We start from the raw sequence: 22500 nt of genomic DNA, 5'->3' as shown, positions 1-22500 counted from the left end.
TAGGAGAGTACATTGCATATGAAGATTTGAACTGTTCAGAAAAAAATATTTTAAATATTTCAATCAAGATGATTTTAATCATAAATTGAGCGGTTGTCAACAATCCTTAAAAAAAAAAAAAGTTGTTCTCGCAGAGAGAAAAAAGGTAGTGTGATTGCCAGGGTGACAAACTGTATTGCTCACACTGTTTGTGCAATACATTTGTTCATCTCATACAGTACCGATCATAAAAAACACAACTATCATAAAAAAAAGTCAGGACTACTGTAATTGGTAACTAAATTGATATTCTTAGCAGTGGTGCTAAGCCTGAAAGGTCAGCCCCTTGAAATAACGTATTTGGCTAATTTGGAAAAGTTTGCATTGACAATGTCTGTCAATAAAGAAGAAACTTGATCCATAAGGCTCAGAAATCCAGCAGTTCTCAACACATATATTATAAGTTATACTTGAAACACGTACATGAACAGAGTAGTACAAAAATGAACAAATTACTTAGAACTCCTTTGCATTTACTTTCCTGGAGTTTTTCTGCCAGAAGTTTTACACAAATAAAAACACTGACAACTGCTAAAGTTGACTTAAATATGGGTCTTCATTTACTGAGAGGTATTAGTTTGCAATTTAAAAAAAAAAAAAAAAACGATGTAAATAAAGCTGCAGTGTTTCACACAGGATTGCTAAATTATTGAAAGCACACTAGAATAGGGTTAGGAAAACACAGATCAGTGTTGTAGGACTGTTTGACTCCTTAGTAAACAGAAGCCAAACTGTGTCAGTTCTCAAATAAGAGAAAAGACTTGCTAAAAGCTTCAAGATGTTGGGAAGAATGTGCCCTACAATGCCAATTTACTGCAATAAACCTAGCTCAGTAACTAGACTGTGGGCTTCTTTGTGTCTCATATTCTGAATGCAGAAAAAAAAAGAAACAAGACCTCAGTGCCTCCTGCTACTGGGGAAAGAGCCTGAAGAGGACTGAAAACTGACAGCTCCTAAAAATAATAAAGCAAATAAAGCAACAAGTAGAGGCAGAAACAGTGATTCTCAGGAAGGACTGAAATGAAAGAGTCAGAGCTGCTAAACTCATTATCATAGGTAGATCTGTTAAAAATTAAACTTTCGGGTTGGAACCAAATTTGCTGCTGAAACTGGCCAAAAATTGACATTGCAATATGGCAATGTTTACCATGGAGAAGTCAAAACACTTAAATTCTGTCATTTGTATTTTTATATGCTGTATTACAATATAGTGTAACAATCTAAAAACATGAAATGTAAACTAGGCATTTCAACTCCATCAAAACATTTGCATAGCTTCCCATGAAAAAAAAAATAAGAAATATATATAATATATGCTGGTAGTCATGTCTTTCAAATTAAAAGCTTTCACCATACAAACCATTTTTAACCTTTTTTTTTTTTTTTAATGAGTTTGTGTGTAATGATCTGTCCCCACAAAAGGAAAGAAAAATTCTGAGGAATAAAAATCAAGCAGAGTAGATGGTTCGATGTTTAAACTGACAAGAAAAAATGAGCAGCTCCGAACAAGACTGGTCTATATAACTGCTACTGCCTGCTACTCCCTAGAACAACTAACACACATTGAGTTCCCCTTGTGCTTTGGAGTTTTGCTAACTAGGAAATGTCTCCTGGTCCTCGTTCCCAGGATAAGGATAAAAGCCCTGCCACTCCCCACAGGACCTGACATGGGTTGGCCTCACTCATGTTTTAGCACTCCCCAAATAACTCACCCTGTGCAGCTACTTGGACAACTTTTGCTTCATATAACCAGGATTGTCACAGTTCTGGCCCCCTGTTTAGTCAGGGGAGAGATGCAGGCTCCAACTCTGAGAATTTTCAACACCTTAAGTTAGACAAAACACCCAAACCCTAATGCATAAATTGTGGTCTCCCTGACCCACACGCACATCCCTTTCTCTGTCTTCTCTCTGCACCCTTCCAGGAAAATTTCAGTTTTTAGCTGAAAACCAGAAAGTTGTGTTAGGGTTGTTTTTTGTTTAAAAGATACAAATTGTCTTGAAGTACTTCTAGGGTAAATCTGTGGGAAAAAAGGACTCATTTGTCAAAAGCATGTCCAGTTTGCAATCTTCTTTTTAAAAAACAAACAAACAAACAAAAAAAACTGTTAAGTCTTACATTTTTCAATCGGAACTTTCCCTTTTCAAAATGTCTTCAAAAAAATAGATCATTATGAACTTACGCAATGGACATGAGTTAAAGAAGAAATCCATTCAGTGAAAAAATAGAGATTAAAATATGCATTTTATACACATTTGTTCTCAAGGGGTGTTTCACTAGGATATTTCAATTATTTCAATAAACACCAAAAAATTATGCCCCCCTTATAAGGTGTGAGACTTGGTCAAAGTTTTTATTTAAGGTCATGTTTGAGTATTAATATTTAAGCCAACATAAGGCTGGAAGCAGTACAGCAGTTGCAGGAAATGTGTATACTTTTTTAAAAATTTTATTTCAAAGCTACAGTGCTGTAGATTTCCTATTATTAGTAGTATAAAAAATTAGTACAGAAAAAGAAATTTCACTCCTACTTTCATATTTCTTTAGATCTTAACGTGACATTAATGAGCAAATACACACTAGGATGATGATCACACTGTAGGATAAAATGGCTCATATACTGTGTTGATAAGTTAAGATGAAAGAAATCCAGAACAAAGACACAACAGTACTGTGGAGATATGTTTAGATTCAAAAATATTTGTATCAGTCAAAGATAGAAATACCCAAGACAAAAAACAACTGATAAATAAAAACATCCACTTTTTCCACTTGACTGTATAATAAATACACTGTATATATTAAAGCATTACTCCATTACTATGCCTAGCTGCCACATGCAATACATAAACACATTATATACATATTTTCCATCTGATCTCTGATGCATTTGTAGCTTCTATTGAATATCAATGCCATTCCCAAGCATTTGAGGACAGAATTTAACTTAAGGGAGACAAAGAAGATGCTCAAGTAGAAACAGTACTGACACTGAAATCCTGACACCCAATGATGCAAGACTGTAGTTGACGTGCTTTTGAGTAAAATCTGAGATGATTCTTCCTGAATTTACAATTTTTTTACATTACAATTTGCACTGGGCAGTCTACTGGACTATGCTAGAGAACTTCATAGGAAACATGGCTGCAAAATCCAGAAAGATTTCTTGAAGGGCATGAGGAGCATGTAATATGATTGCAACACCCCCATAAAACCACTCCTATCCTAACTATGAAAATTAGCCAGATGACATTTCTTCAGTTAAAGTCTTTTGGGGGCCTTCCTTTTCAATAGCAATCATGCACCACAGATTCTCCTCTCCATTTTCTTTTCCGTCATATGAAGAGGTGTTTTCATTTTTATGTATTTTCTCTTCTCATGCTGACTGACTAGTTTACTTTATACATCACGACACTCTATTCCATCACAACACGGCACTGCTTCCTCATAGTGAGCCTGATCATTAGATGAATCACTCTGAAGTGTTAATATTACTACCCAAAAGAGATGAACCATGAGCATCACAGAAGGATGAGAAGGGATTAGAGAAGTCTACAGGATTGGTAACAGGATTGGTAACAATTTACAAATATGTCAGACACAGTGGCACATCATCTTGATTGAGAAGAACTACTATTTGCAAATTGTACTTCCATTAACATCTCCAGTACTCTCACCAATCAAGAATCTAAAATAAGCATTTTTAAGATGGATATATATATATATATATATATATAATTATTATTATTTTTAATGGCATCAACCTAGTGCCAGGTTGACAGGTCAACAGAAAAAGCCACTTTCGAGCAATGAAAAGCTGAAGCAAATACAAAAGGTGATCTGAAAAGATGCTGCAGCAGCCAGTCACTTATCATTATGAGGGAAGAGGAGGTTATTGTCCAAAAGAAAACTTTCAAACAAGTATGATGTATTATATTTTAGGAATAAATACTGAAATTGACCAGACAGTTCATACTAAATGCTACTTTTTTATTATTATTATGTTTAATACAATGTCTTTAAACACAACTAATTTCAGCTAGAAACTATAACTATTTAAAAGTTCTGCCTAGCAGCTCCATCATGAGTCAGGTACTGTATGTAAAGGTGTGCTGAGGGAAAAGTAAAAAATAAAATAAAAAAGAAAAACACATACTTGGGACACTTTGTCTTACTGAAGGGGAAACGTCATTTACCCAAGAGTAAATAATGGTGATATATATATATCGATCTTACTGATTTTGCTTCTCTTCCCCACTTAATTGGAGTTTGCAAAAACAATTGCCTAATAATATTATTTTGTGATTTTACACTTACTCATGTTGATGCTATGTGAAGGACACAAGCAGTTATTTTTGGTCATGTATTTGCAAAACCCTGGATTGAGAATGATTTGAAGAATTGCTTGTTTGAACTTTTTCCACTAAAGATAGGTCCACAAGGTACTGCATTGAAATAGGCAGGCTAACCTACATTAGGATGAATTAGCCCAAACAGAACACCAGATTAACACAGCTATATTCCTTTCAGGTATAAAGGTTTACATCAAGTAAACCAGGTATTTTTTTTCCTAATATACTCCGTTAAACATTTACAAGTTTTTACAAGACGCACATCTCTGCTGTCCCATCCTGAACTCAGCCAGAGCAGAAGATACACACCGAGCCCAAGCACAACATTCTGAGGTGAGTTTTGAACATCAGAAGTAAATTTAGGTGAGTGAATCAGAAGTAATTTTAGGTGGGTGAATCATACCATGAAAATAGGAGTCTGTTTATTTGTTGGTTTTTGAAAGCTATATAATTCTTACCCAGCCTCTAATTAAATATTCACTAGAAATACATGGAAAATTTGCACATACTTCATACTATTTTTTTTGTTCTGGAGACAAAATTAGTATTTACTCAGTTAAAATTATTATTGATCTTTTGCCAAATGAGAAACTGCCCCCGACTTGGTTCAGTGGCTCCATCTTTCTCCTCCTGACTCTCCTACTGCACACCCCTTAACTTCTGACCGCACCTGTCTCCCCTCCCATCCTTCATCTACTTGGGCAGCCAAGCTCTCCGGGAAAAGGACTGGGTATGAGGTGTTCAATACAAATTTTGGTCAGAACTACAAGGTTTTAATCTCAAACCATCAACCAGAAAAGCAGAAGAGTTATAAAATACATATTGGATGGATCTTCTCCTATGCCTCTCCTACACAGGCAGTCAAAGAAGGGAAGAACATGAAACATGGAAGGAAGCTTTCAAGAACAATCCAGCCAAGACAGGTGACAAACCTGCATGTTACCCTGAAGAAACAGGGTGTGAAGTTCAGTTCTGTATTTGTATTTCTAAAATGTTTGTATTTCTAAAGAATGTAAAATATCAAATATCCTTCTTGAAGAATAATTCTCCCTCTAGTCTCTTACCACATTGCTATACACTATAGAATAAATATTATCCTGTTCACATGCTTCTGTTTACTTAGCTATCTATATTTGATGCTATCTCGCAACATAAGTTTTAGTTCTGTCATCTTAAAATACTAATAGTTGTCATTCAAAACAGAAAGTGTGTAATAAAAACATTCTAGAAACTAATAACCCTATATTTCTACACTCTCAGCTTGGAGCTATGCATTTCTAAAAATGAGATTAATTATATGTTTGTACAGTGTCCAATACAATCAGACAGACCGCTAAACAACATCCTCCTAGCAATGAACACAGACTACATACATAATCATATAGAGAGAGTGTTCGTATATATTATGCAATATATGCAGTAGTAAATTAATAGTGCCATATTCCTTCGGCCCAGAATTTTGATCTGTAAGAGTTTTGGGGGTTTGGGGAGGTTTTTTTTATTTCTGTGAAATAACACAATCTGACTGGTGCCACAATTCTAGGTAGAGAATGAGAGAAAAGGGCACAGTCAATACCAAAGTAATTTATGGCAACTTTTTTACAAATATTTAGAAGCATGGAAGCACCAAGGACAGATACACAGGACAGATCCTTGAAGTCATAACATAACAGGGTAAGATGCTGACTTTATTTTAAGGCATCGGGAAAATATCCTTTGAATTCTATCTGTGAAACTTTAGTGGGAACTGTTTGGGACATTTAAATCTGATTTGGTCAAAGTATTAGCAAATACGCTGTAGGAAACAATCCTGAAACATCAAGAAGATGGACAAGATTTGTAACAGATCTTTTGCTGCTCCAATTTTTATTATTCTAACCCATCACCCCTCCTGAGGTGGCAAATTTTTATGTAGACTTTAAAAATTATGACCATTAGAAAATTATGTCTGCCTGTGTAATATATACATACGTATGTATGTAAGGTCTGTTTTTTAAACACACAAAGCAGAGAAACAACTTTTGCACCTAATTTGCCCATGCTACAGCTGTAACAGTGCATTAATCTGGCAATTGCAGAAAAATTTCTAATTACAGTTATATGAATGCACAATTTGCATGCATAATCACAACCCGTGAACTTGTAACTTAGGCATGCAGTAACTTAGATAAGTTTACTGCTAAAAATGTAGTAGTATTGGACTATGACATGCTTATGCCACAGAAGCAGGATCAATCTGTCAGCTTTTCCACAAAATTGAAAATTAGAAATCCTAGAATGTAGACAACAAGGTGATATAAAAGAATGAAAGAGACCCCTGAAAAAGAAAAAAAAAAAAAAAAAAAAACACTTTCCATCAGGGATTCTCAAGGAAAAGGTGACAGCTTTTATTTGGCTTTATTCTGCCCCAGCCACCATGGTCTTGTTCTTGGATTTCCTCTGGCCCCTGCCCCCCTGTTTTGCAGGAAGGCTTGTGACTTTCTGAAACATGAAGTTTACCTAGGATTTTATGCTATCTGATAACAGTAAAAGTTACTCATAGCAATGGCTCCAGAAAGCATCTCTGTTCCCAAGCCACAGGATGGCAGAACACTTTATGGATGTGCAAGGTGTGTTAAAGGAAGAGAATAAAGGCTTCACTTAGTCCACGTGTCTTATTGTTATTTCTGTCATTCCAGAATGGAAATCCTCTTATTGACCAAGGCACTAAGCAATCACCCCCATATGACAGCCAATAAAGAGATCCATTGTCGACATACTTCAGTAGAAAAGAAAAACAAATAAAGGGTATGGAGAAATGAAAAGGTATTTTCTTTTTAATCTTTTAGAGAGTAATAGCCATAATTGGCTTCCCTATGTAGTTTGGCCCTAGTTTGTCATAGCATTACAGTGAGAAACAGTGGCCTGCAATGATTTTTATACACAAACCTTAATGACTTCAATTGCTGCTAAGGATGCAGAATGGTGGCAGGATATGGCCGTTCACCATTAAGGCTCTAAAGCCTTCACAATTACTGAGTATACAGAATATTTATTATAGAGACTATGCCAGGCCTTTTTGTGAGCTGCCCTGGGCCTGTTCTCTGAGCCATATCAAGCAAGAAGTTTAAATGAAACTGCTCCCAAGTTTCTGAAATGGTTTAATAAAACATATACTGACTGTAATATTCAGTTTATAGTAGAAAACTATTGCCCCTTGGTTTGAAAAATGACCTCTAGTTGGCAATTTTTACTCTCAGCTTCATAGATTATAGTCCGCTGTTGGTCATTTTCTCAATCCACAGGGCAATACTTTTCCATAACAAGCTCAAACTGCAATCAGTATTTGTAGGCTGTTACACAAGTTGAGGATAATATGTCTCAACACATTCTATTATATGACTAAACAAAAGAAATAATAACCTGGTGACACAGACATATGGAGAAAAACAGTGCAATTCTTCTAATGCTGAAATGCCAGAAAAACACATTTCTTTGTATTGTACTAATTTATATTAAATTTATTGTATTCAATATAGAACAATCTCTAATTTGATTTTTTCATTAATAATGTTTTGTTTTCTATTGTCTTATGTCTGTTCTTATTTCAATGTAAAATGACAAATACTGAATTCTATTAGTATCAGATTTTAGAAATGACAGTGACTGATATCCTAACACTAAAATCATATAAAAATGTATTCACATACATACCTTAAAGATCAGTTGCTCTTGGGCACACAAAGCATACATGCATAAAAACTTAGAGTTTTGATATAAGGAAATTCTGATATAGTTTGTAGACAAGTTACAAGTAATTGTTTCAGCACCTGGCTCCACTATATAAGATGAAATACAACATTTCAGAAAATTAGTTCCCCTATTATAGAATCAAATAGATGCACTGTGTTGACAATAAGTCACGGAACAGGAAGTGAGAAATCTGTCATCTATTCCAAGATGTGCCAATGACAGACCTTAAGAAAGTATCACCCCACCTTCCTACACCACAGTTACTCTGGTCTTTAGGGCTAGTACAACTTACCTAGCTAGCTGGAGTGTGGCGAGGTTTAATTCTTTAATCAACGGATGATGAAAATTCTTGCAGATTCTTTGCTGTGAATGCAAAATATTTATAATTACAAAAGTAACATTCATCTGTAAATAAAAATGTAGTTAGATGTGACACCCACACACACTCTAAACCAAATGAATAACTTCCCCAAGCTGCAGCTACTGGGGTCAAGCAAAAGTGGATATTTTCTAGCTCGTTCATCTATAAATTAAGAGCTTTCTTTCCTTTAAATGAATACACCACATTTTCTGGGGATCTGGGGGCAGAAGGGAGAATCTTGGCTGAAAGCTGTAAGACCCAGAAGAGAAAAATGTTCATTGTAGACCTGTATATGCTGCCTCAGAAACTATATACATCTATAACGCTGCATTTTGAGATCTTAAAAGGGGTTGTTGTTGAGTTTTTGGTGGTTTTGTTTGTTTGGGGGTTGTGTGGTGTGTTTTTTCCTACATTTTCCACTACTGTTCCTATATTATTGCTCAACCATAGATTCACCTGCATTCTCAAGCTGAAATTTAAGTCTGGATTCATTTAAACATGGGGGAACTCCATCCACACACACTAAAATATTTGAGCTAAAGAACATATTTGAATGTCATTACCAGAAGATGATGGGCCTTTATCTAAATTCCTTGAAGAGTTGTAAGATATCTAACTCTTTAATAGTGTTTGGTGCATAAGATTTTACAATTTTTATGGTTTTAAAACAAAGTTTTTCTAATATAAAAAAGCCACATTTTTTTTTAGGGTAATGAAAATGGCACATGTGACATAGCATAATGGATTAATTAAGGAATATGATGTTTATCCTAGCTCCTGAGTTGTACATCTTCATAACTCACTCATAAAAATTAAATATATTATACTATGCTCCACAATGATATATCTTTTATTTTTACCTGTGGAAATAAATTATTCTAAAATGAATTACCCCGTATCCAGTAAGAAATGTAAAAATTACAGCAATGTAAATTTTTAAAATAACAGTGTGTATAAAAAACAATCTTCTTACTGTGCTTTTGAACTGTCATGTTACTCCCGCTATTATGAAATCATAATAGCTGCTGCCACACCTAAAATCAAATGCCATAGATGTTGTATCTCTTTATACACTGTGCATTTGGTACCTTAATCACAAAACCATATATAGTATATTTTAGGACTATTATTTTATTGCCGACTGCTTTTGTATATAAGTAACACACAACTATGAATTCAAAGACTCAAAATCTTCATTTCTAAAATCAACAGATGAAAAATCCCTAAATAAAGTACAAATATTTCATATTTAAATGAGCTGTTAACATTTAATGCTGCCAATCATACATGCAGTAAAATTGGTGAATTTCAAGGTACTTGGTATTTACAATGTTTGTTGTTGTTTTTTAAAATCAAATGATAATTTTAGGATAACCTACAAAAAATAGTCAACAAATTTTCTATAATATATTTCTGATGTCATCTTTAAATTCCTATGAGTGGTCAGCTATACTATGTTGTTCCATATCAATTCCTTTTACCTCAAGAAAGTTGATTCTGTGTCCTTAAGCTGCAGTGTTTCACTAAAAGTAAATTATCTGCACTTTATCTATAGAGTAATCCTCTTCCCCAAAACAAGACAGAACATCAGAGTTTCTAATCCTACACAGATAGAGTAATACACATAAACTGTACATTTTACAGTAAAGACAGAGTAATACGTTTGATAAATCATGTATGTGTCTGTGTACGAAGAAAAAGGTTTATCTCCTTTCCTGCAAGATGCGTCAGTATTAACACGCACTCCCCATGCTACCACTGCAACACTCTTTACAAGCTCTGTAATAGAGACATCTAAGTTTAAAAAATGAAGCAGCCCACAGGTCAAACAAGTTCCTGATGAGAAGTGCTTAACCAGAAATATTATTCCACTGATTGTAAGTTTTCATCCATACATCAAACCTTAGAGTCTATTGATTAAATAAAACTGTTTCTTTATTTCAAAGCATAAGAGAATTAAATCATCCCCATTGTTTTTCCTTGGTTTGGAACTATCAAGTTGTACACACTTGCCATGTGTCCCGCTTATAATTACAACATCCTTAAGGAAAGCTTATCCTGCAATGACTGATCACAGGTTTCTTGCCTCTTCCTCTAAATCTTCTGCTCCTGGTCATAATCAATGGCACTTGACGGCCCAATATTCTGATCCAATATGGCAAGCAATATGATCCAAGATCTGCTAAAAAAAAAATCAATAAATTCCTTTGCTTCAGGAAATTTTGCATCACGACAACTTTAAGCATATATAAATACAAGAATTTACTGCAATTATACTGGCACATCTTTCCTTTCTCATGTCTCTTTCACTGCATAATTAGCTGTATCATGCCTCAATTTTTCTTGCAGTCCCACATAACATAATCCAGGCAAAGTAGCCCTCACAAAACCTTATCCAAGTCAAGAGCTGCTGGCTTGGAGAACGGAGGATCTCTTCCAGCAAGCGTCCACATCAAAATATAGTGTGTCTGTATTCTGCTGAGTCCCATGTAGCATTGACCATGGCCTGAAGACACCATCAAATACTAACTTGGCATGAACACACAACAAACTGCTAACAATGTCTTTGAAGAGCACCAAGGAGGTGGATACAAAAATCTTCTGGGGTTTAGATGTGGGTGTTTTTTTGTTGCCAATTTTTGTTTGTGTCTTCCTCATGGAAAAAAAAAAGAAGTCCAAATTACCTTAATAGCTCCCCTGGGCTACTAGGTCTCCAAGACAGCCTTCAGCTTGATTCTAGTCTAGCTGCACCATGCCGCCCTGTGCTGTGCAACCATACTCCAACACTCAACACATACTGAAATGCAGCCAGAAAACCCTCTGTCAGAGATTCAGTTTCCATTCTGGAGGGTAATCACAGCTAGGCTAAAACTGTAGCGTCTAAGTTCACTCATGTCTTTCACCCTACACTTCTAGATGAAAGGGCATGCACTAAACTCAATTCTGTTACTGTATATACACACTTAGTAAATCAAATAAAGTGCTTTTTTTAAAAAAAAGCAAGGAATTTTTAATGTACTTCAGATCTTCTTTAAATTAGCATCACAGTAAATGCATAATTAGCAATAAATTAACAAAAAAGGAATTTATTACCTGTTAGTTATTTCAGTGTAATAGAGTCGCAGAAATGCAGAACGATAAGAAAGCACAGGCATCTGTACTAGTTAAGAAGGCTTCAGCTTGGGCATGTCCTTCAACCTTTCAGTCCTTTTCCACTAGAAATCACTAGTTCAGCATCACCAAAACTAAGTAAAGATGGAACCTTTCTTCTACTAAGTAGCACTAATTTCTGCTCACAGTACCATTGAGAAGAGAGGATCAATCAAATCACAGAGGTGGAAACCCTCCAAACATCAAGATGATAGAATCTGATAGAATCATAGAATGGTTTGGGTTGGAAGGGACTTTAAAGATCCCCTAGTTCCAACCCTCCTGCCATGGAGAGAGACCTCCCACCAGACCAGGTTGCCCAAAGCCCCATCCAGCCCGGCCTTGAATATTTCCAGGGATGGGGCATCCACAGCTTCTCTGGGGAACCTGTTTCAGTGCCTCACACCACCCTCTGAGTAAAGAGTTTCTTCCTAGTATCTAATCTAAGTCTACAACATACAGAAAGGAAACATTTAAAAAATAATAAAAATCAGCAGATATTAGGGCAAAATATAAATACAATTCTCTAAATCGAGAAACCAGAAGTCAGATCAAGAGCTCACAGCCAGGATTTTCCTCAGCTGAAGAGCACAAGGATTCTCCTTATGTATCAGGTCTTTGATACGTGATCTTTTCTTTCTTTTCAGACAGAACAGCTGTCCAGTGAGCTAGAAGAAATGGCCATGAAGACAGCTTTGCATCTGATATGACTTTGAGACAGAAAATTATCCCAATAATAAATGCTTTAAATGGAATTTCTATGGAAAAGAATAAATAAAAAATGTCATCCATGAAAGACTTTCTCTCTTTCTCCCTTTGAGCAAGCAATCAACTGTTACCATAAATATAGCTTTTTTGGCGGGGAGGGTGTGGGAAGTGGGGCAGTTTCTGATACAGAAGAGACAAGGTACGTACCTCAAAACTGCATTTGGAATACATCTAACCAAAAATGGGCAATAGCTGCTTTTGAGAGGACCACCACTGGGCAGAATGGAAAAAAAAATCTGCAGATTGTCTGGACATTGTGACCTGGGATATATCGTAACTTCCTTGATTCTCCTCTGTAAGGAAATGCTCCAAGGAAGCTGAAACACACACTTTGCTGGTTGATAAAGACACAGAATCTATGACACAATAACTGTAAGAAGAAATGGCTTGACTATGTCCAAGAAAAGCAAAACAAAGCAATAACAAACACCACAAACCTTCTCAGCAGAAGTAATTGGTACAGATCAGTGCAAATTTATTTAATCTAATGGATTTATATAAATTACATAAATAGAAGACTACAACCACTGAGATAATTCAGTGAAGTTATGTCTCTTTCCCTTTCCCTTCCCCTGAATAACTCAATGGCCTTTCTTCCCCCTATTTTCAACCCCCCTCCTTCATCCCTGCTTCTGGAGTCTTCCTCCTCTTCCACAGAAGCTGCCATTAACCCTATACAACAGAGTGGTGCACCTTCCATTGCTGACATCTGCCTGCTCTTCTGCCTCCTCACCTGTCCCTCCTGGCATCACTGGGTGCCAGCCCCTGCTCTCACAGAGGCTTTATATCCACAGACCCAGGCTACAGTTCTCAGAAATCATGCTCAGTGGGATTCTGACAACAGAAGAACGGGAGATAAGAACATAAAAGCAGCCCCAATGTGGTGCCCCATCAGGAAGCCAACTAAATCTGATAGACACTGTCATCTCTGACCTACAAGTAGGAAAGGGATGAGCATTTAGAGAAGAGAACAGCAGCTCAGAAAACACCTTTATATGGTCTGTAATCAGCCTGCACCACCTAACAAACAGAAAGTATTTGCCCGGGTCTTTACTTCTGGGATAACCAAATCAAGTCCCCCCCCCCACACACTCACAAGTTACATATGTGTTTGTATTTCTATGTTTCCCCTCCTTGTTCCCCACTTTTACTGTGCAGTGACTATCAGCAATTATTTTACAGAGAGACTCTATAACAAGCTTACAGGATGCCTTTAGTAATAAGATAATTATTTGTAACTCTATAAAGAATTATAATTTTTAATTTAAAAAGAAATCAAATAAAAACAGCTTTCATCTTTCCTGCCATGTGAAGAAAACATTCTCTGCCTACAACTCAAATTATCATTCTCTCCTTTGTGCAAAATGAATTGACCCAGAAAACTAAAAGGGTAAGAACCCATATTTGCTGGGCTTATTCAGCAGCCAAAAGTTCATGAAAAACACTGTTGTGTATCACATAGCAACCACTTGATGCCTATTGTTAAAATACAGTAGTTATTCAAAAAGTAAAATCTTGCATTCTCTAATAAGAAGCCAGGCTGCAATGTGTGTTTACTGTTTTTGGGAAATAGTCATCTTGCCATTTTTTCTTTTTCCATAGCCTTGGCATATTTGGTCAGCTATGCAATGCACAGCTACCCACAGGAGAAAAAAAGAAATACAAGAATTTTCCTCCAGTGTTTAACTCACAGGATAATGTCCATCCAAAGCAACACTTGAGATCACTGTTCAGAGAGTTAAAATGTGCGCTATTTTTATGCAGCCACACTTGCAGTAAAAATGTAATATTCCAGAGGAAGTGAGTTTCTCTCCCTTTCTTCTTCACACATCGCTTTGTGATTGAGCATTATAAGTTCTACATTTTCACCTCTTCCCAAAGTAAACTACCCCAAAGTGGTGAGGCAGTAGGTCTCGATCTTTGTCCCTTCCAACTGAACTATTCTATTCTAAAGTCCTTTATAGAGACACAAATGTCAATGTCACAATTGCGCAGTTGCACTTCTGCCCAGTACTGTTACCTGTCACTGCAGCTGTGCAGATGTAGGAACTTCACAGGTATCTCCCATTTTACCTTTCCTCCAAATATTTTGTGGTAATAAATGGTGTAAAAAAAAAAGAAAAAAAAATAAAAATAAAGGAGGAAAGAAAGTCCACTGTAGACTCCCAAAAAATACCAACAATTTCTGCTAATTGAGCCTTTTTACTCTAACATATTTGAAAGGAAGTGGCTGGTTGCTTAAGCAATACTGGCCTTCCCTCATCCCATGAAAGATGGAAGACGAACAGCTCTCAATTTCATTCACAGATGCAGAAGACTGTCTATTTAAATTATCAAAGCAAGGCCAAAAGGGTTCTTCGGAAACAACTGCTGGAGGAGATGAAGAAAAGAATAAGAAAGATATAAACTCCCTTGTAGGTGCTATTATGTGCTATTACACAAATAGCACAACTTAAAACTTCAAGATAATGGCATATTTAATACCAGAAGGGAATGGCAGACTTGCTTAGCATAACTTTGAGATGTTTCATCAAGGCTTTGTACAAACAGGTGTGCAACATTTTTGCTGGCTGTAAGATGCTTATTAAGATTATTTGCTTATCTGAAAGACTGTTTAAACTCCTTTTAGTAGCAAAAAGTAGATATAAAAAGGGAAAATGTGTGAACATGTATGTTTTTCCAGAGAAACTTGAGCCTAGCTGTATCCAGATAAGTATGTGCTGTTTCTATAGTCTCCAAAAAGAAAGTTGAGTGGTAGGCAGCTAATCCCAGATGAATGCATCGAGCTTGTAAGGAAAAATGTGAGAATGAATTACGTACCTGGGAGCAAAGAGGTGGGGGTTATGATTCTAGAGAAAGATGTTTGGCTGCTTGCAAAACAACATAGAAAACATGGATGGATTGAAGTTGCAGCTAGCTTGCTGAAGGTGTTTCTGCTTAATAGAACTCCTTCACCAGAGGTCAGAGAGGAATGCAAAAATAAAAATAAATCAAGTCTTCCTCTTAACCACTGGCTTACAAATGTGTGTATTCAAACATAAGTGTATGCCCCAAAAATATTTGGATCAGTCCAAAGTTAGATTGGTACATGCTTATACACAGGCATTGTCTATTCAAAGGAAAAACTTGGTTTGGTCACTGGTCAGTGATCTGGCCGTGACAGGATGTGGTAATTAGATATGACTTTTGAATAGCTGTAGTTACAATGGTACAGTCATACATGATTTATCAGCAAGATACTGGCATACTCGACAAAACAAAGCACAAGCTATTATTATTAGTGCACAACTAAAAATTAGGAACTATTTCCTCTAAAATAATAAAAAGTATCTACTGAAGGATAATGCAGAACTTTCCTAGCACAACTCAAGTTCTCTCCTGAAAAATGTATGCTTCTCTAAGAAACAGGTTCCCAGCACTGGGACTGGTAATTTATGATTCACCAAAACACTCCATAGAACAAAAACGGAATACCTACACTGCGCCTATGCAAATCACTAAGAATAAGTGACTCTAAGGACCAGTAAGAACAAAGCCCAAAACCCCTATCAAACATTTTTTGAGGTTTGAAAAAGTCAAGAGAAAGTGTAATTTTTTTTTAAATGGGGATAAATTGGGATTTCTGTAACAATTGACTCGTTTTGCCTGCTTTTTTTTAGCTAAGGATCTCAAAGAGCACTCCAAGCGTTAATTAAATTACAAAGCATTTTCGATACAGGTAAATGGTATTATGCCCACTGGGGAACCAAGAGAACATTTATGTTTCATTACTAAAGTCACACAAGTAATTCAGTGACTAGTAATATAACACAAGAATTACTAGTTGCTACTTCTTCCTGATGGCCTCAAAGGACAGAAAAATTAGTCTTAAAAGACAAAAATATTTTCCTCTTGTGCTTTTCTACCTTCAAAAATTAGGCTTTTTATTTTATTTTTCTTACTCGGTTTACTGGTACTCTTTTCTTTCAGAATCACGCAAAGGAGATCACTTCCTAGTCTACCTAAGTTCATTCAAGATCACAGTACAGCAATACGGACAGGAACCTAAGCAAGGAGAGTGAATTGTAATCGTGCTTTTTAACTGCTTTTGCAGCCACGTCAGGACCCACCACGCCCTGTTTCTAACCAGCCATATTCCCAGAGACAACACGTAAGAGCCTCTATCCCACCAGAACAAAGATGGAAAGATGTGCAGATGAAATAATCACTCACTGGCCAATTCACTGACTTCCAATCCTACTTTACCAAAGAAAAAGACAAAATTCCCCCATGGAAGCCAGTCCCTCGTGCAATTAATACAATCTCCCACTGAAAGGAACAACAGAAAAAAAAAACAAGGCTCTGAAAATTCTTCAGACAACGGAAAAGTCTATTCTGCACTAGAATACACCTATTTGGGGTTGCGTGTAAAGAAATGGGGGAGAAATTTCTCACTGACAACTCTGTTCTTAGCCAAGAAAGGAAGCTACCTGTTTATAGTCCAACTTGGCTCTCTGGCTAGTACACCTGCAGGATCCAGAGTAATAAAGCAGTAGGGTAATGCAGTCAGCATAGGAGACAGTCCAGTGACTTACAGTGCAACCTAAGGCATCCCTAATTCAAGGCTAGTACAACTCTTTTAGATCTTTAACAAATTATATCTTCATTAGTAAACTGAATTTGGAGAGTACTTCATGAAAGGTTTTTCTGTTCAGTAAATAAGTATTTATTACTAAAAACAGGGAAGCATCTTTTTGAACTTGTTTTAAACATTTTGAATACAATGTTAAGGCAAGATTTCAAACCTTGCCCCTTATTTCTTGTTACATCATGAAGAACGAGCCACACAGAAGAGATGAAAATGTCTTCTATTTAAATGACCAAGGCTTAAGACTGTTTTTACCATGGCAGGAAACAAAGCTGCTGCATATATTTCCAGTAGTATTATTGTTATACGGTGTGACAATCATCATCTTTTTTTCTTTTCCTAAAAATGTCTAAAGAAGCACACAGTTTATACACTGCGTTCAAAATATTTTTCTTCGTTTATGCTGATTGCATATTTCAAATCCTGTTACAGCTGTATCGCTTAGCCTAAATCAAATAAGGAATCCACATAAATGCATACACACACTTTCCTTGTTTTTAGACATTGCTGATATTGACAAGATTAAAATATTTTTCTCATTCATTATTTATTGTGATATGATGAAACTGTAAGAGTAGGTATTTAACAGAACATCACAAAGTAGAGTTAAAATGTGGACATGCTGTTTCATTTTGATTTTACTGTGACACTGTTAAGTATGTGACTCCCTGACTGCAATAATGACATCTTTAGGTGATGAAGATTTAAGATGCTTTGCAAAGATGCAGTGTTATCCAAACCCTTCAGCCATGCTGATTAGTAGCAATATCAAACAGAGGAACCCAATATTCCACACTGGAAAGTGTGCCATGACTCAAGTCCTCCTCTAGCAGGGGTCTGGGGGAGTTTGTGCTCAGTGCAAGAGCAGCAAACTCTCACACTGCATCAGGTACATAAGTGGGATGACTGGAAAAGCCATCATAAATACACAACTCCAACACTCCAGCACCATCGTTTTTTGTCACAAAAAAATATATATCTTCTGGATAATTCCTCCTCTTCTGAGGGGAACTGGCACTACGCGACAATGGGAGTTTGGGGTCATGCAATGCTATTCCTGCTTGAACCTCAAGTACGTGGTACATATGCATGAGTCTGTTTTTCAAACATACATATCTTGGATTGAAAACAAGAGACATAGCACTGCACGATCCCAGTTTCCAACTCACAGTTGGGCACCATTCCGCATGTTTCTGTTGGCACAGAATTAAGGAAATGCCGAACAGAGAGCACCACAGCAAAGACACTGTAACAAAAACTGGTACTGCTGGGCAGAGCAGCATCAACCTTGCCTCCTGTAGTATGCGGCAGTATCTGGGTTAGAATGCAGCAAAACACATTTTAGCCCAAATGCTTATTTTTACATTCTACAATCTATGATAAATATAGGTGACTAATCAGAAGGTACTGAATGCTTAAAATACACCCTTAACAAAACAATGTAATGCACATCTCTCTTTACATGTCAAACAATTTGCCTAACAAATCATAATAATGCAGAATGATAAAAAATTCAACCATCAAGCCCAAATACATGCATAAAGATTACCATGGCAAAGAATTGTGCATTTCATTAAATATGTTAAAGGCAAAAAAATTCAGCTTTGAAAAATAGTAATACTGTCTTTCAACAAAAATATTATAGGAAGCTATGAATTTGGTAGATCTGAATAGGATGTTGGTACATGTTTTACTAAGGTAATATAATGGCACACTATTATTAGATCACATTAATCATTACTGTGCCAAAGGCACTGACAGCACCACTGAAAAGGATTGAAAGGGCTGGTAATGGATATAAATTACCCATTGTGTGATAAAAGGATTTTTACTAAGAAGGTAAGAATAAAACAGCAAATTTCTAATATAACTGTTGTGTAAAAACCAAAATAAAAGTAATCCAGTTAGTAATATCCACAAAATCAGAAAGTAAGCACTTTTGAAACAAGATAAAGTCACAATAAAAACTGTATACAATGTAAAATTAATTTCGTGGTGCATAATATTACTATCAATTTAAATAGGTTACATGATGACCTCTATGGGGTATGGTCAACAGAAAGGTAAGCTTTGTTAATTAGAATCAAGTATGAGCTTCTGCATGTGTATTTTAAGTTTGTGGGTTTGGAATTTTGTCGTATATTTAAAAAAACTATTATGGTTTCATGACACCCCCCTGAAATTCAAGACACATTGAGAGTTTTCTGTTTTTCGCACTAACATCACAACAAACAGCACATCACTCACATGGTTTTATTTGGATTCCAATTGCTATTACAAAATGAACCATGTCTTTGCTGAGCTATTTAACCATTTGATTGAAACCATTTGTATTACTAATTGTCCAGTTCTGTGCTTCTCCTTTACTCTGGCAAGTATTTCTTCGTATTAGTAGGGATCAGCAAAGTGAATTGGTCAAACTGCATTCTTATTTACGGTATTAAAAATCCATATATTTTCTCTGAAGCTGATGGAATTATTCTAGAATCAAGTCACTATAACTCTGGTCAAGTCAGTTGTCTAGAATAAAACCCAGTAGCTCACATTCAATTAGTAAGTTTTAAAAACTGTGAGCCATATTCTTAAATGATATAAATTCTTAAGTACAGACATCAATCCTGAAAACACTTACATCCACGCTTAACTTTACTCACGTGAGTAATTCCATTAGCGTCAGTAATTCAATACCTGCTTATGCATTTGCAGTACTGAAGCTTTAATATGCCTGAACATCCTCTCACTTACATATGCTATAAATCAGCACCATTCCTCTGAATCACACAGTTTCTACTGATTCACACGATATAAAAATGAGTGGACAATCCAGTATAACAATTATAATAAAGAAATAACATAAGAATTTGATTTAGAAGCAGAAGCTATCAGAAATTTTGATTTAAGAATCAATTAACGCATGTAGAATGTGGAATTAATTATTGGTTATTTCCTAGGAAGCTAGACTTTTATTTCAAACTGAGGGCCAAATAACCCGATTCTGATTTCACACTGATTTCCACACCAGTCTGGTTTCTCAGACTTTACAGGAGCTATTCTTTTACTGCACAGGAATAGCTCTGAGGAAAATCATATACACAATGTCGTACACCCCTCCACCCACTGATTTTCATGGGTGTTCTTCTCATGCTAATATACAAAAAGAATATGGATCTTAATAATTTGCATGAGATGTTCTATTGAACTTCTGGAAAAAAAAAGTGATAAAATTAATTTAATCATGAGCGTCATGGATATTTTTTGTAAATCAGCAGTCTGTTGATAAAGTAATAAATTATGATTCATTTCTAATAAAATTATTACATATCAACCATATAAGATGAATGCTCATGATTTTACCAAGCAGATTTTTTTTCTTGAAAAAATCTATTTGTAGCTTGTGACATCCAAAAGAACTACAATAAAGAGTTTTCCTGAAGACATGAACATAATATTTTTGAAGACGTGAAAAAAAAGTGAGAACAGATTTTAAAATCTAATTTAGGTACTTTATTTTTATGCCTCTTTTTTAATACAAAAAAAAATAAAACACTAAAAAACTCAGATGCATAAGCAGAAGAAAATATTGTTAAATAAGTTTTCTTACCAGTTACTCTTAACCAATGTATCTGTTCCCTGGCTGAGGAAATTCTTAAAATACACAGGATAGGTACTGAAGGTCGCAACTGTAAAAAAACTGTGAGAAATTTAGTATGTCAAAACTCAATGTTTGAATCAGACATTTATGTTAAAATATTACAATGCCACCTCAAGCAGACAATCTACAGAGCAGCAGAGAGTATTGAGAATCAGAATATTAATGGGATTAACACCTTTTATTTTTTAAGCCTTCATAATGTACATGTTTGGTGGCCATTTCATTTTTAGAACTAAAAAGTTCTTTCGGTTCTGGATTGTTTTGAGAGGGAAAACCTCCTCAAGATAATGCTGGGGGAACAGAATGAAATTCTTCTGATCCTTTCCCCTAGACAGTGCAGCAAAAGAGGACAAAACAGGATAAAACAAAAGTTGCATAGCATACTCCAGAAACCCAGTTATTCTCTTTGACATTGATATTCTAATCTTTCGAACTGAGTAAAAAGAGAACAGCTACTAATTGTATTTTTACTTTTTTTTAATTCCATTTTATAGCAGAAATTAGTCCTTTGTAGATGATCTCATCTAATAAACCCCACTTAAAAGAGATAAGAGCCAGCAGTAAAAGCCAAGCCAGAATACTTCCAAGATATTTGTCAGCAGTGAATTTAGGGCCATTACATTAGTAAGCAAAATAGAAACAAAAACAAAGGGCGTTCTTAGAGCAAAATAAAGTTCATTGGACTAAAGCTATAATCTGAAGAATTTATGACTGAGAATTCTAACTATGTCTGTTCCTATGTGTGTCTAACAAATGGAATTAAAGGTCATTTCCAAATAATACACTTTGTACATCTACATCAACCAAACTATTTCATACATCTGAGTCTGGTTCCGAAACCCCAGTTCAAGCAGCACGGCCTTAGGGCTTCACCTCACAAATACCGCTCACCCAGAGAAGTGCTGACTTCTCTGCAGAGCCCCAGTGGCTGGCTGCAGCTATCAGCGTGTGCAGGACTGTATCCTTCCTATCTGTGGGACATGATTAAGAGCTTGGCTATTTTATTGTATTTGTTTTAACTTGGTCAGCACTGACAGGACCACACTGCTGGGCAATGCCATTTGTTGACTTGAAGGATAAACAACAATTCTGAGGACTGCTATTGATGACCAAAACAATATTAAATAGTTCTGCAAATTAGGAGTTCCCTACTAAGCAGCATAGACCTCCACTAGTGCAATGCGGATGAAACACTTCCATGAATCCTCTAAGATCCTCCTATGCCTCACCTTATCCTTAGTACCTCCAATGCAAAATATTACTGCAAAATATCCCACTTTGTCCGTGCCATCTCCCCTACTCATTCCTTGGCTTCTCCACCACACCAAACACATGCTACTTGTTTTCATTTCAATGGTCTACCACGATATTCCCTAATCCCCAACTCCTTCCCCCTCACTTACGGATTGAGCCACTCTTTATCACACTCTTCGAAATACTTTCCAAGTGATAATTCTGCCATAGAACTTCTCTCACATAGAAGAATTACCCCAGTAAAAGCTTCAAACCCCTCCTTTATAACTCACATTTCCACAGTTAACTGCCAAAAATTCAACATTAGACATCTGGTTTGCCATCACCACTGTTTCTCACGCGTAGGAACACATTTCTTTTTTGCTTTCTCCTCATGCCTGGTTTTCTTTTACATGCCAATTGTCTCTGGTTTTATAGTTGAATTAATAACCCCAAAAGGCAAAGCCTAGCTCCTCGCTACATATTTGACAGTGCTGACCTCGCTGGGCGCTGAGTACAAACCCCAACTCTGCGCTGCTGCCCCACTTCCCACGGGCACAGCCAGCTCCATCAGAAGCAAACCAGT

At 36.1% G+C, this 22500-nt stretch overlaps 1 protein-coding gene across 6 annotated transcripts in view; it reads right to left on the bottom strand.

Annotated features, from left to right (window-relative positions):
- Window positions 1-22500, bottom strand: part of ZNF536 (zinc finger protein 536) — a 341577-nt gene that overhangs the window by 267354 nt on the left and 51723 nt on the right. For 2 of the 6 annotated variants that reach the window (XM_040571232.1, XM_040571233.1), the window contains exons 2-3: window positions 20631-20720; window positions 8416-8486 (exon numbers count right to left, since the gene is read on the bottom strand). The exons of 1 other annotated variant lie outside the window; for it this stretch is intronic. The gene's annotated coding sequence lies outside the window, so the exon portion shown is untranslated. The remainder of the gene's footprint in view (window positions 1-8415; window positions 8487-20630; window positions 20721-22500) is intronic. 3 more of the 6 variants (XM_040571230.1, XM_040571231.1, XM_040571234.1) reach the window with 2 other exon arrangements.

Source organism: Cygnus olor, chromosome 12 (assembly GCF_009769625.2).
Source record: "Cygnus olor isolate bCygOlo1 chromosome 12, bCygOlo1.pri.v2, whole genome shotgun sequence".
Lineage (NCBI taxonomy): Eukaryota > Metazoa > Chordata > Aves > Anseriformes > Anatidae > Cygnus > Cygnus olor.
Note: the sequence above shows the minus strand (reverse complement) of the source record. Positions and strands in the feature narration are given on the sequence as shown.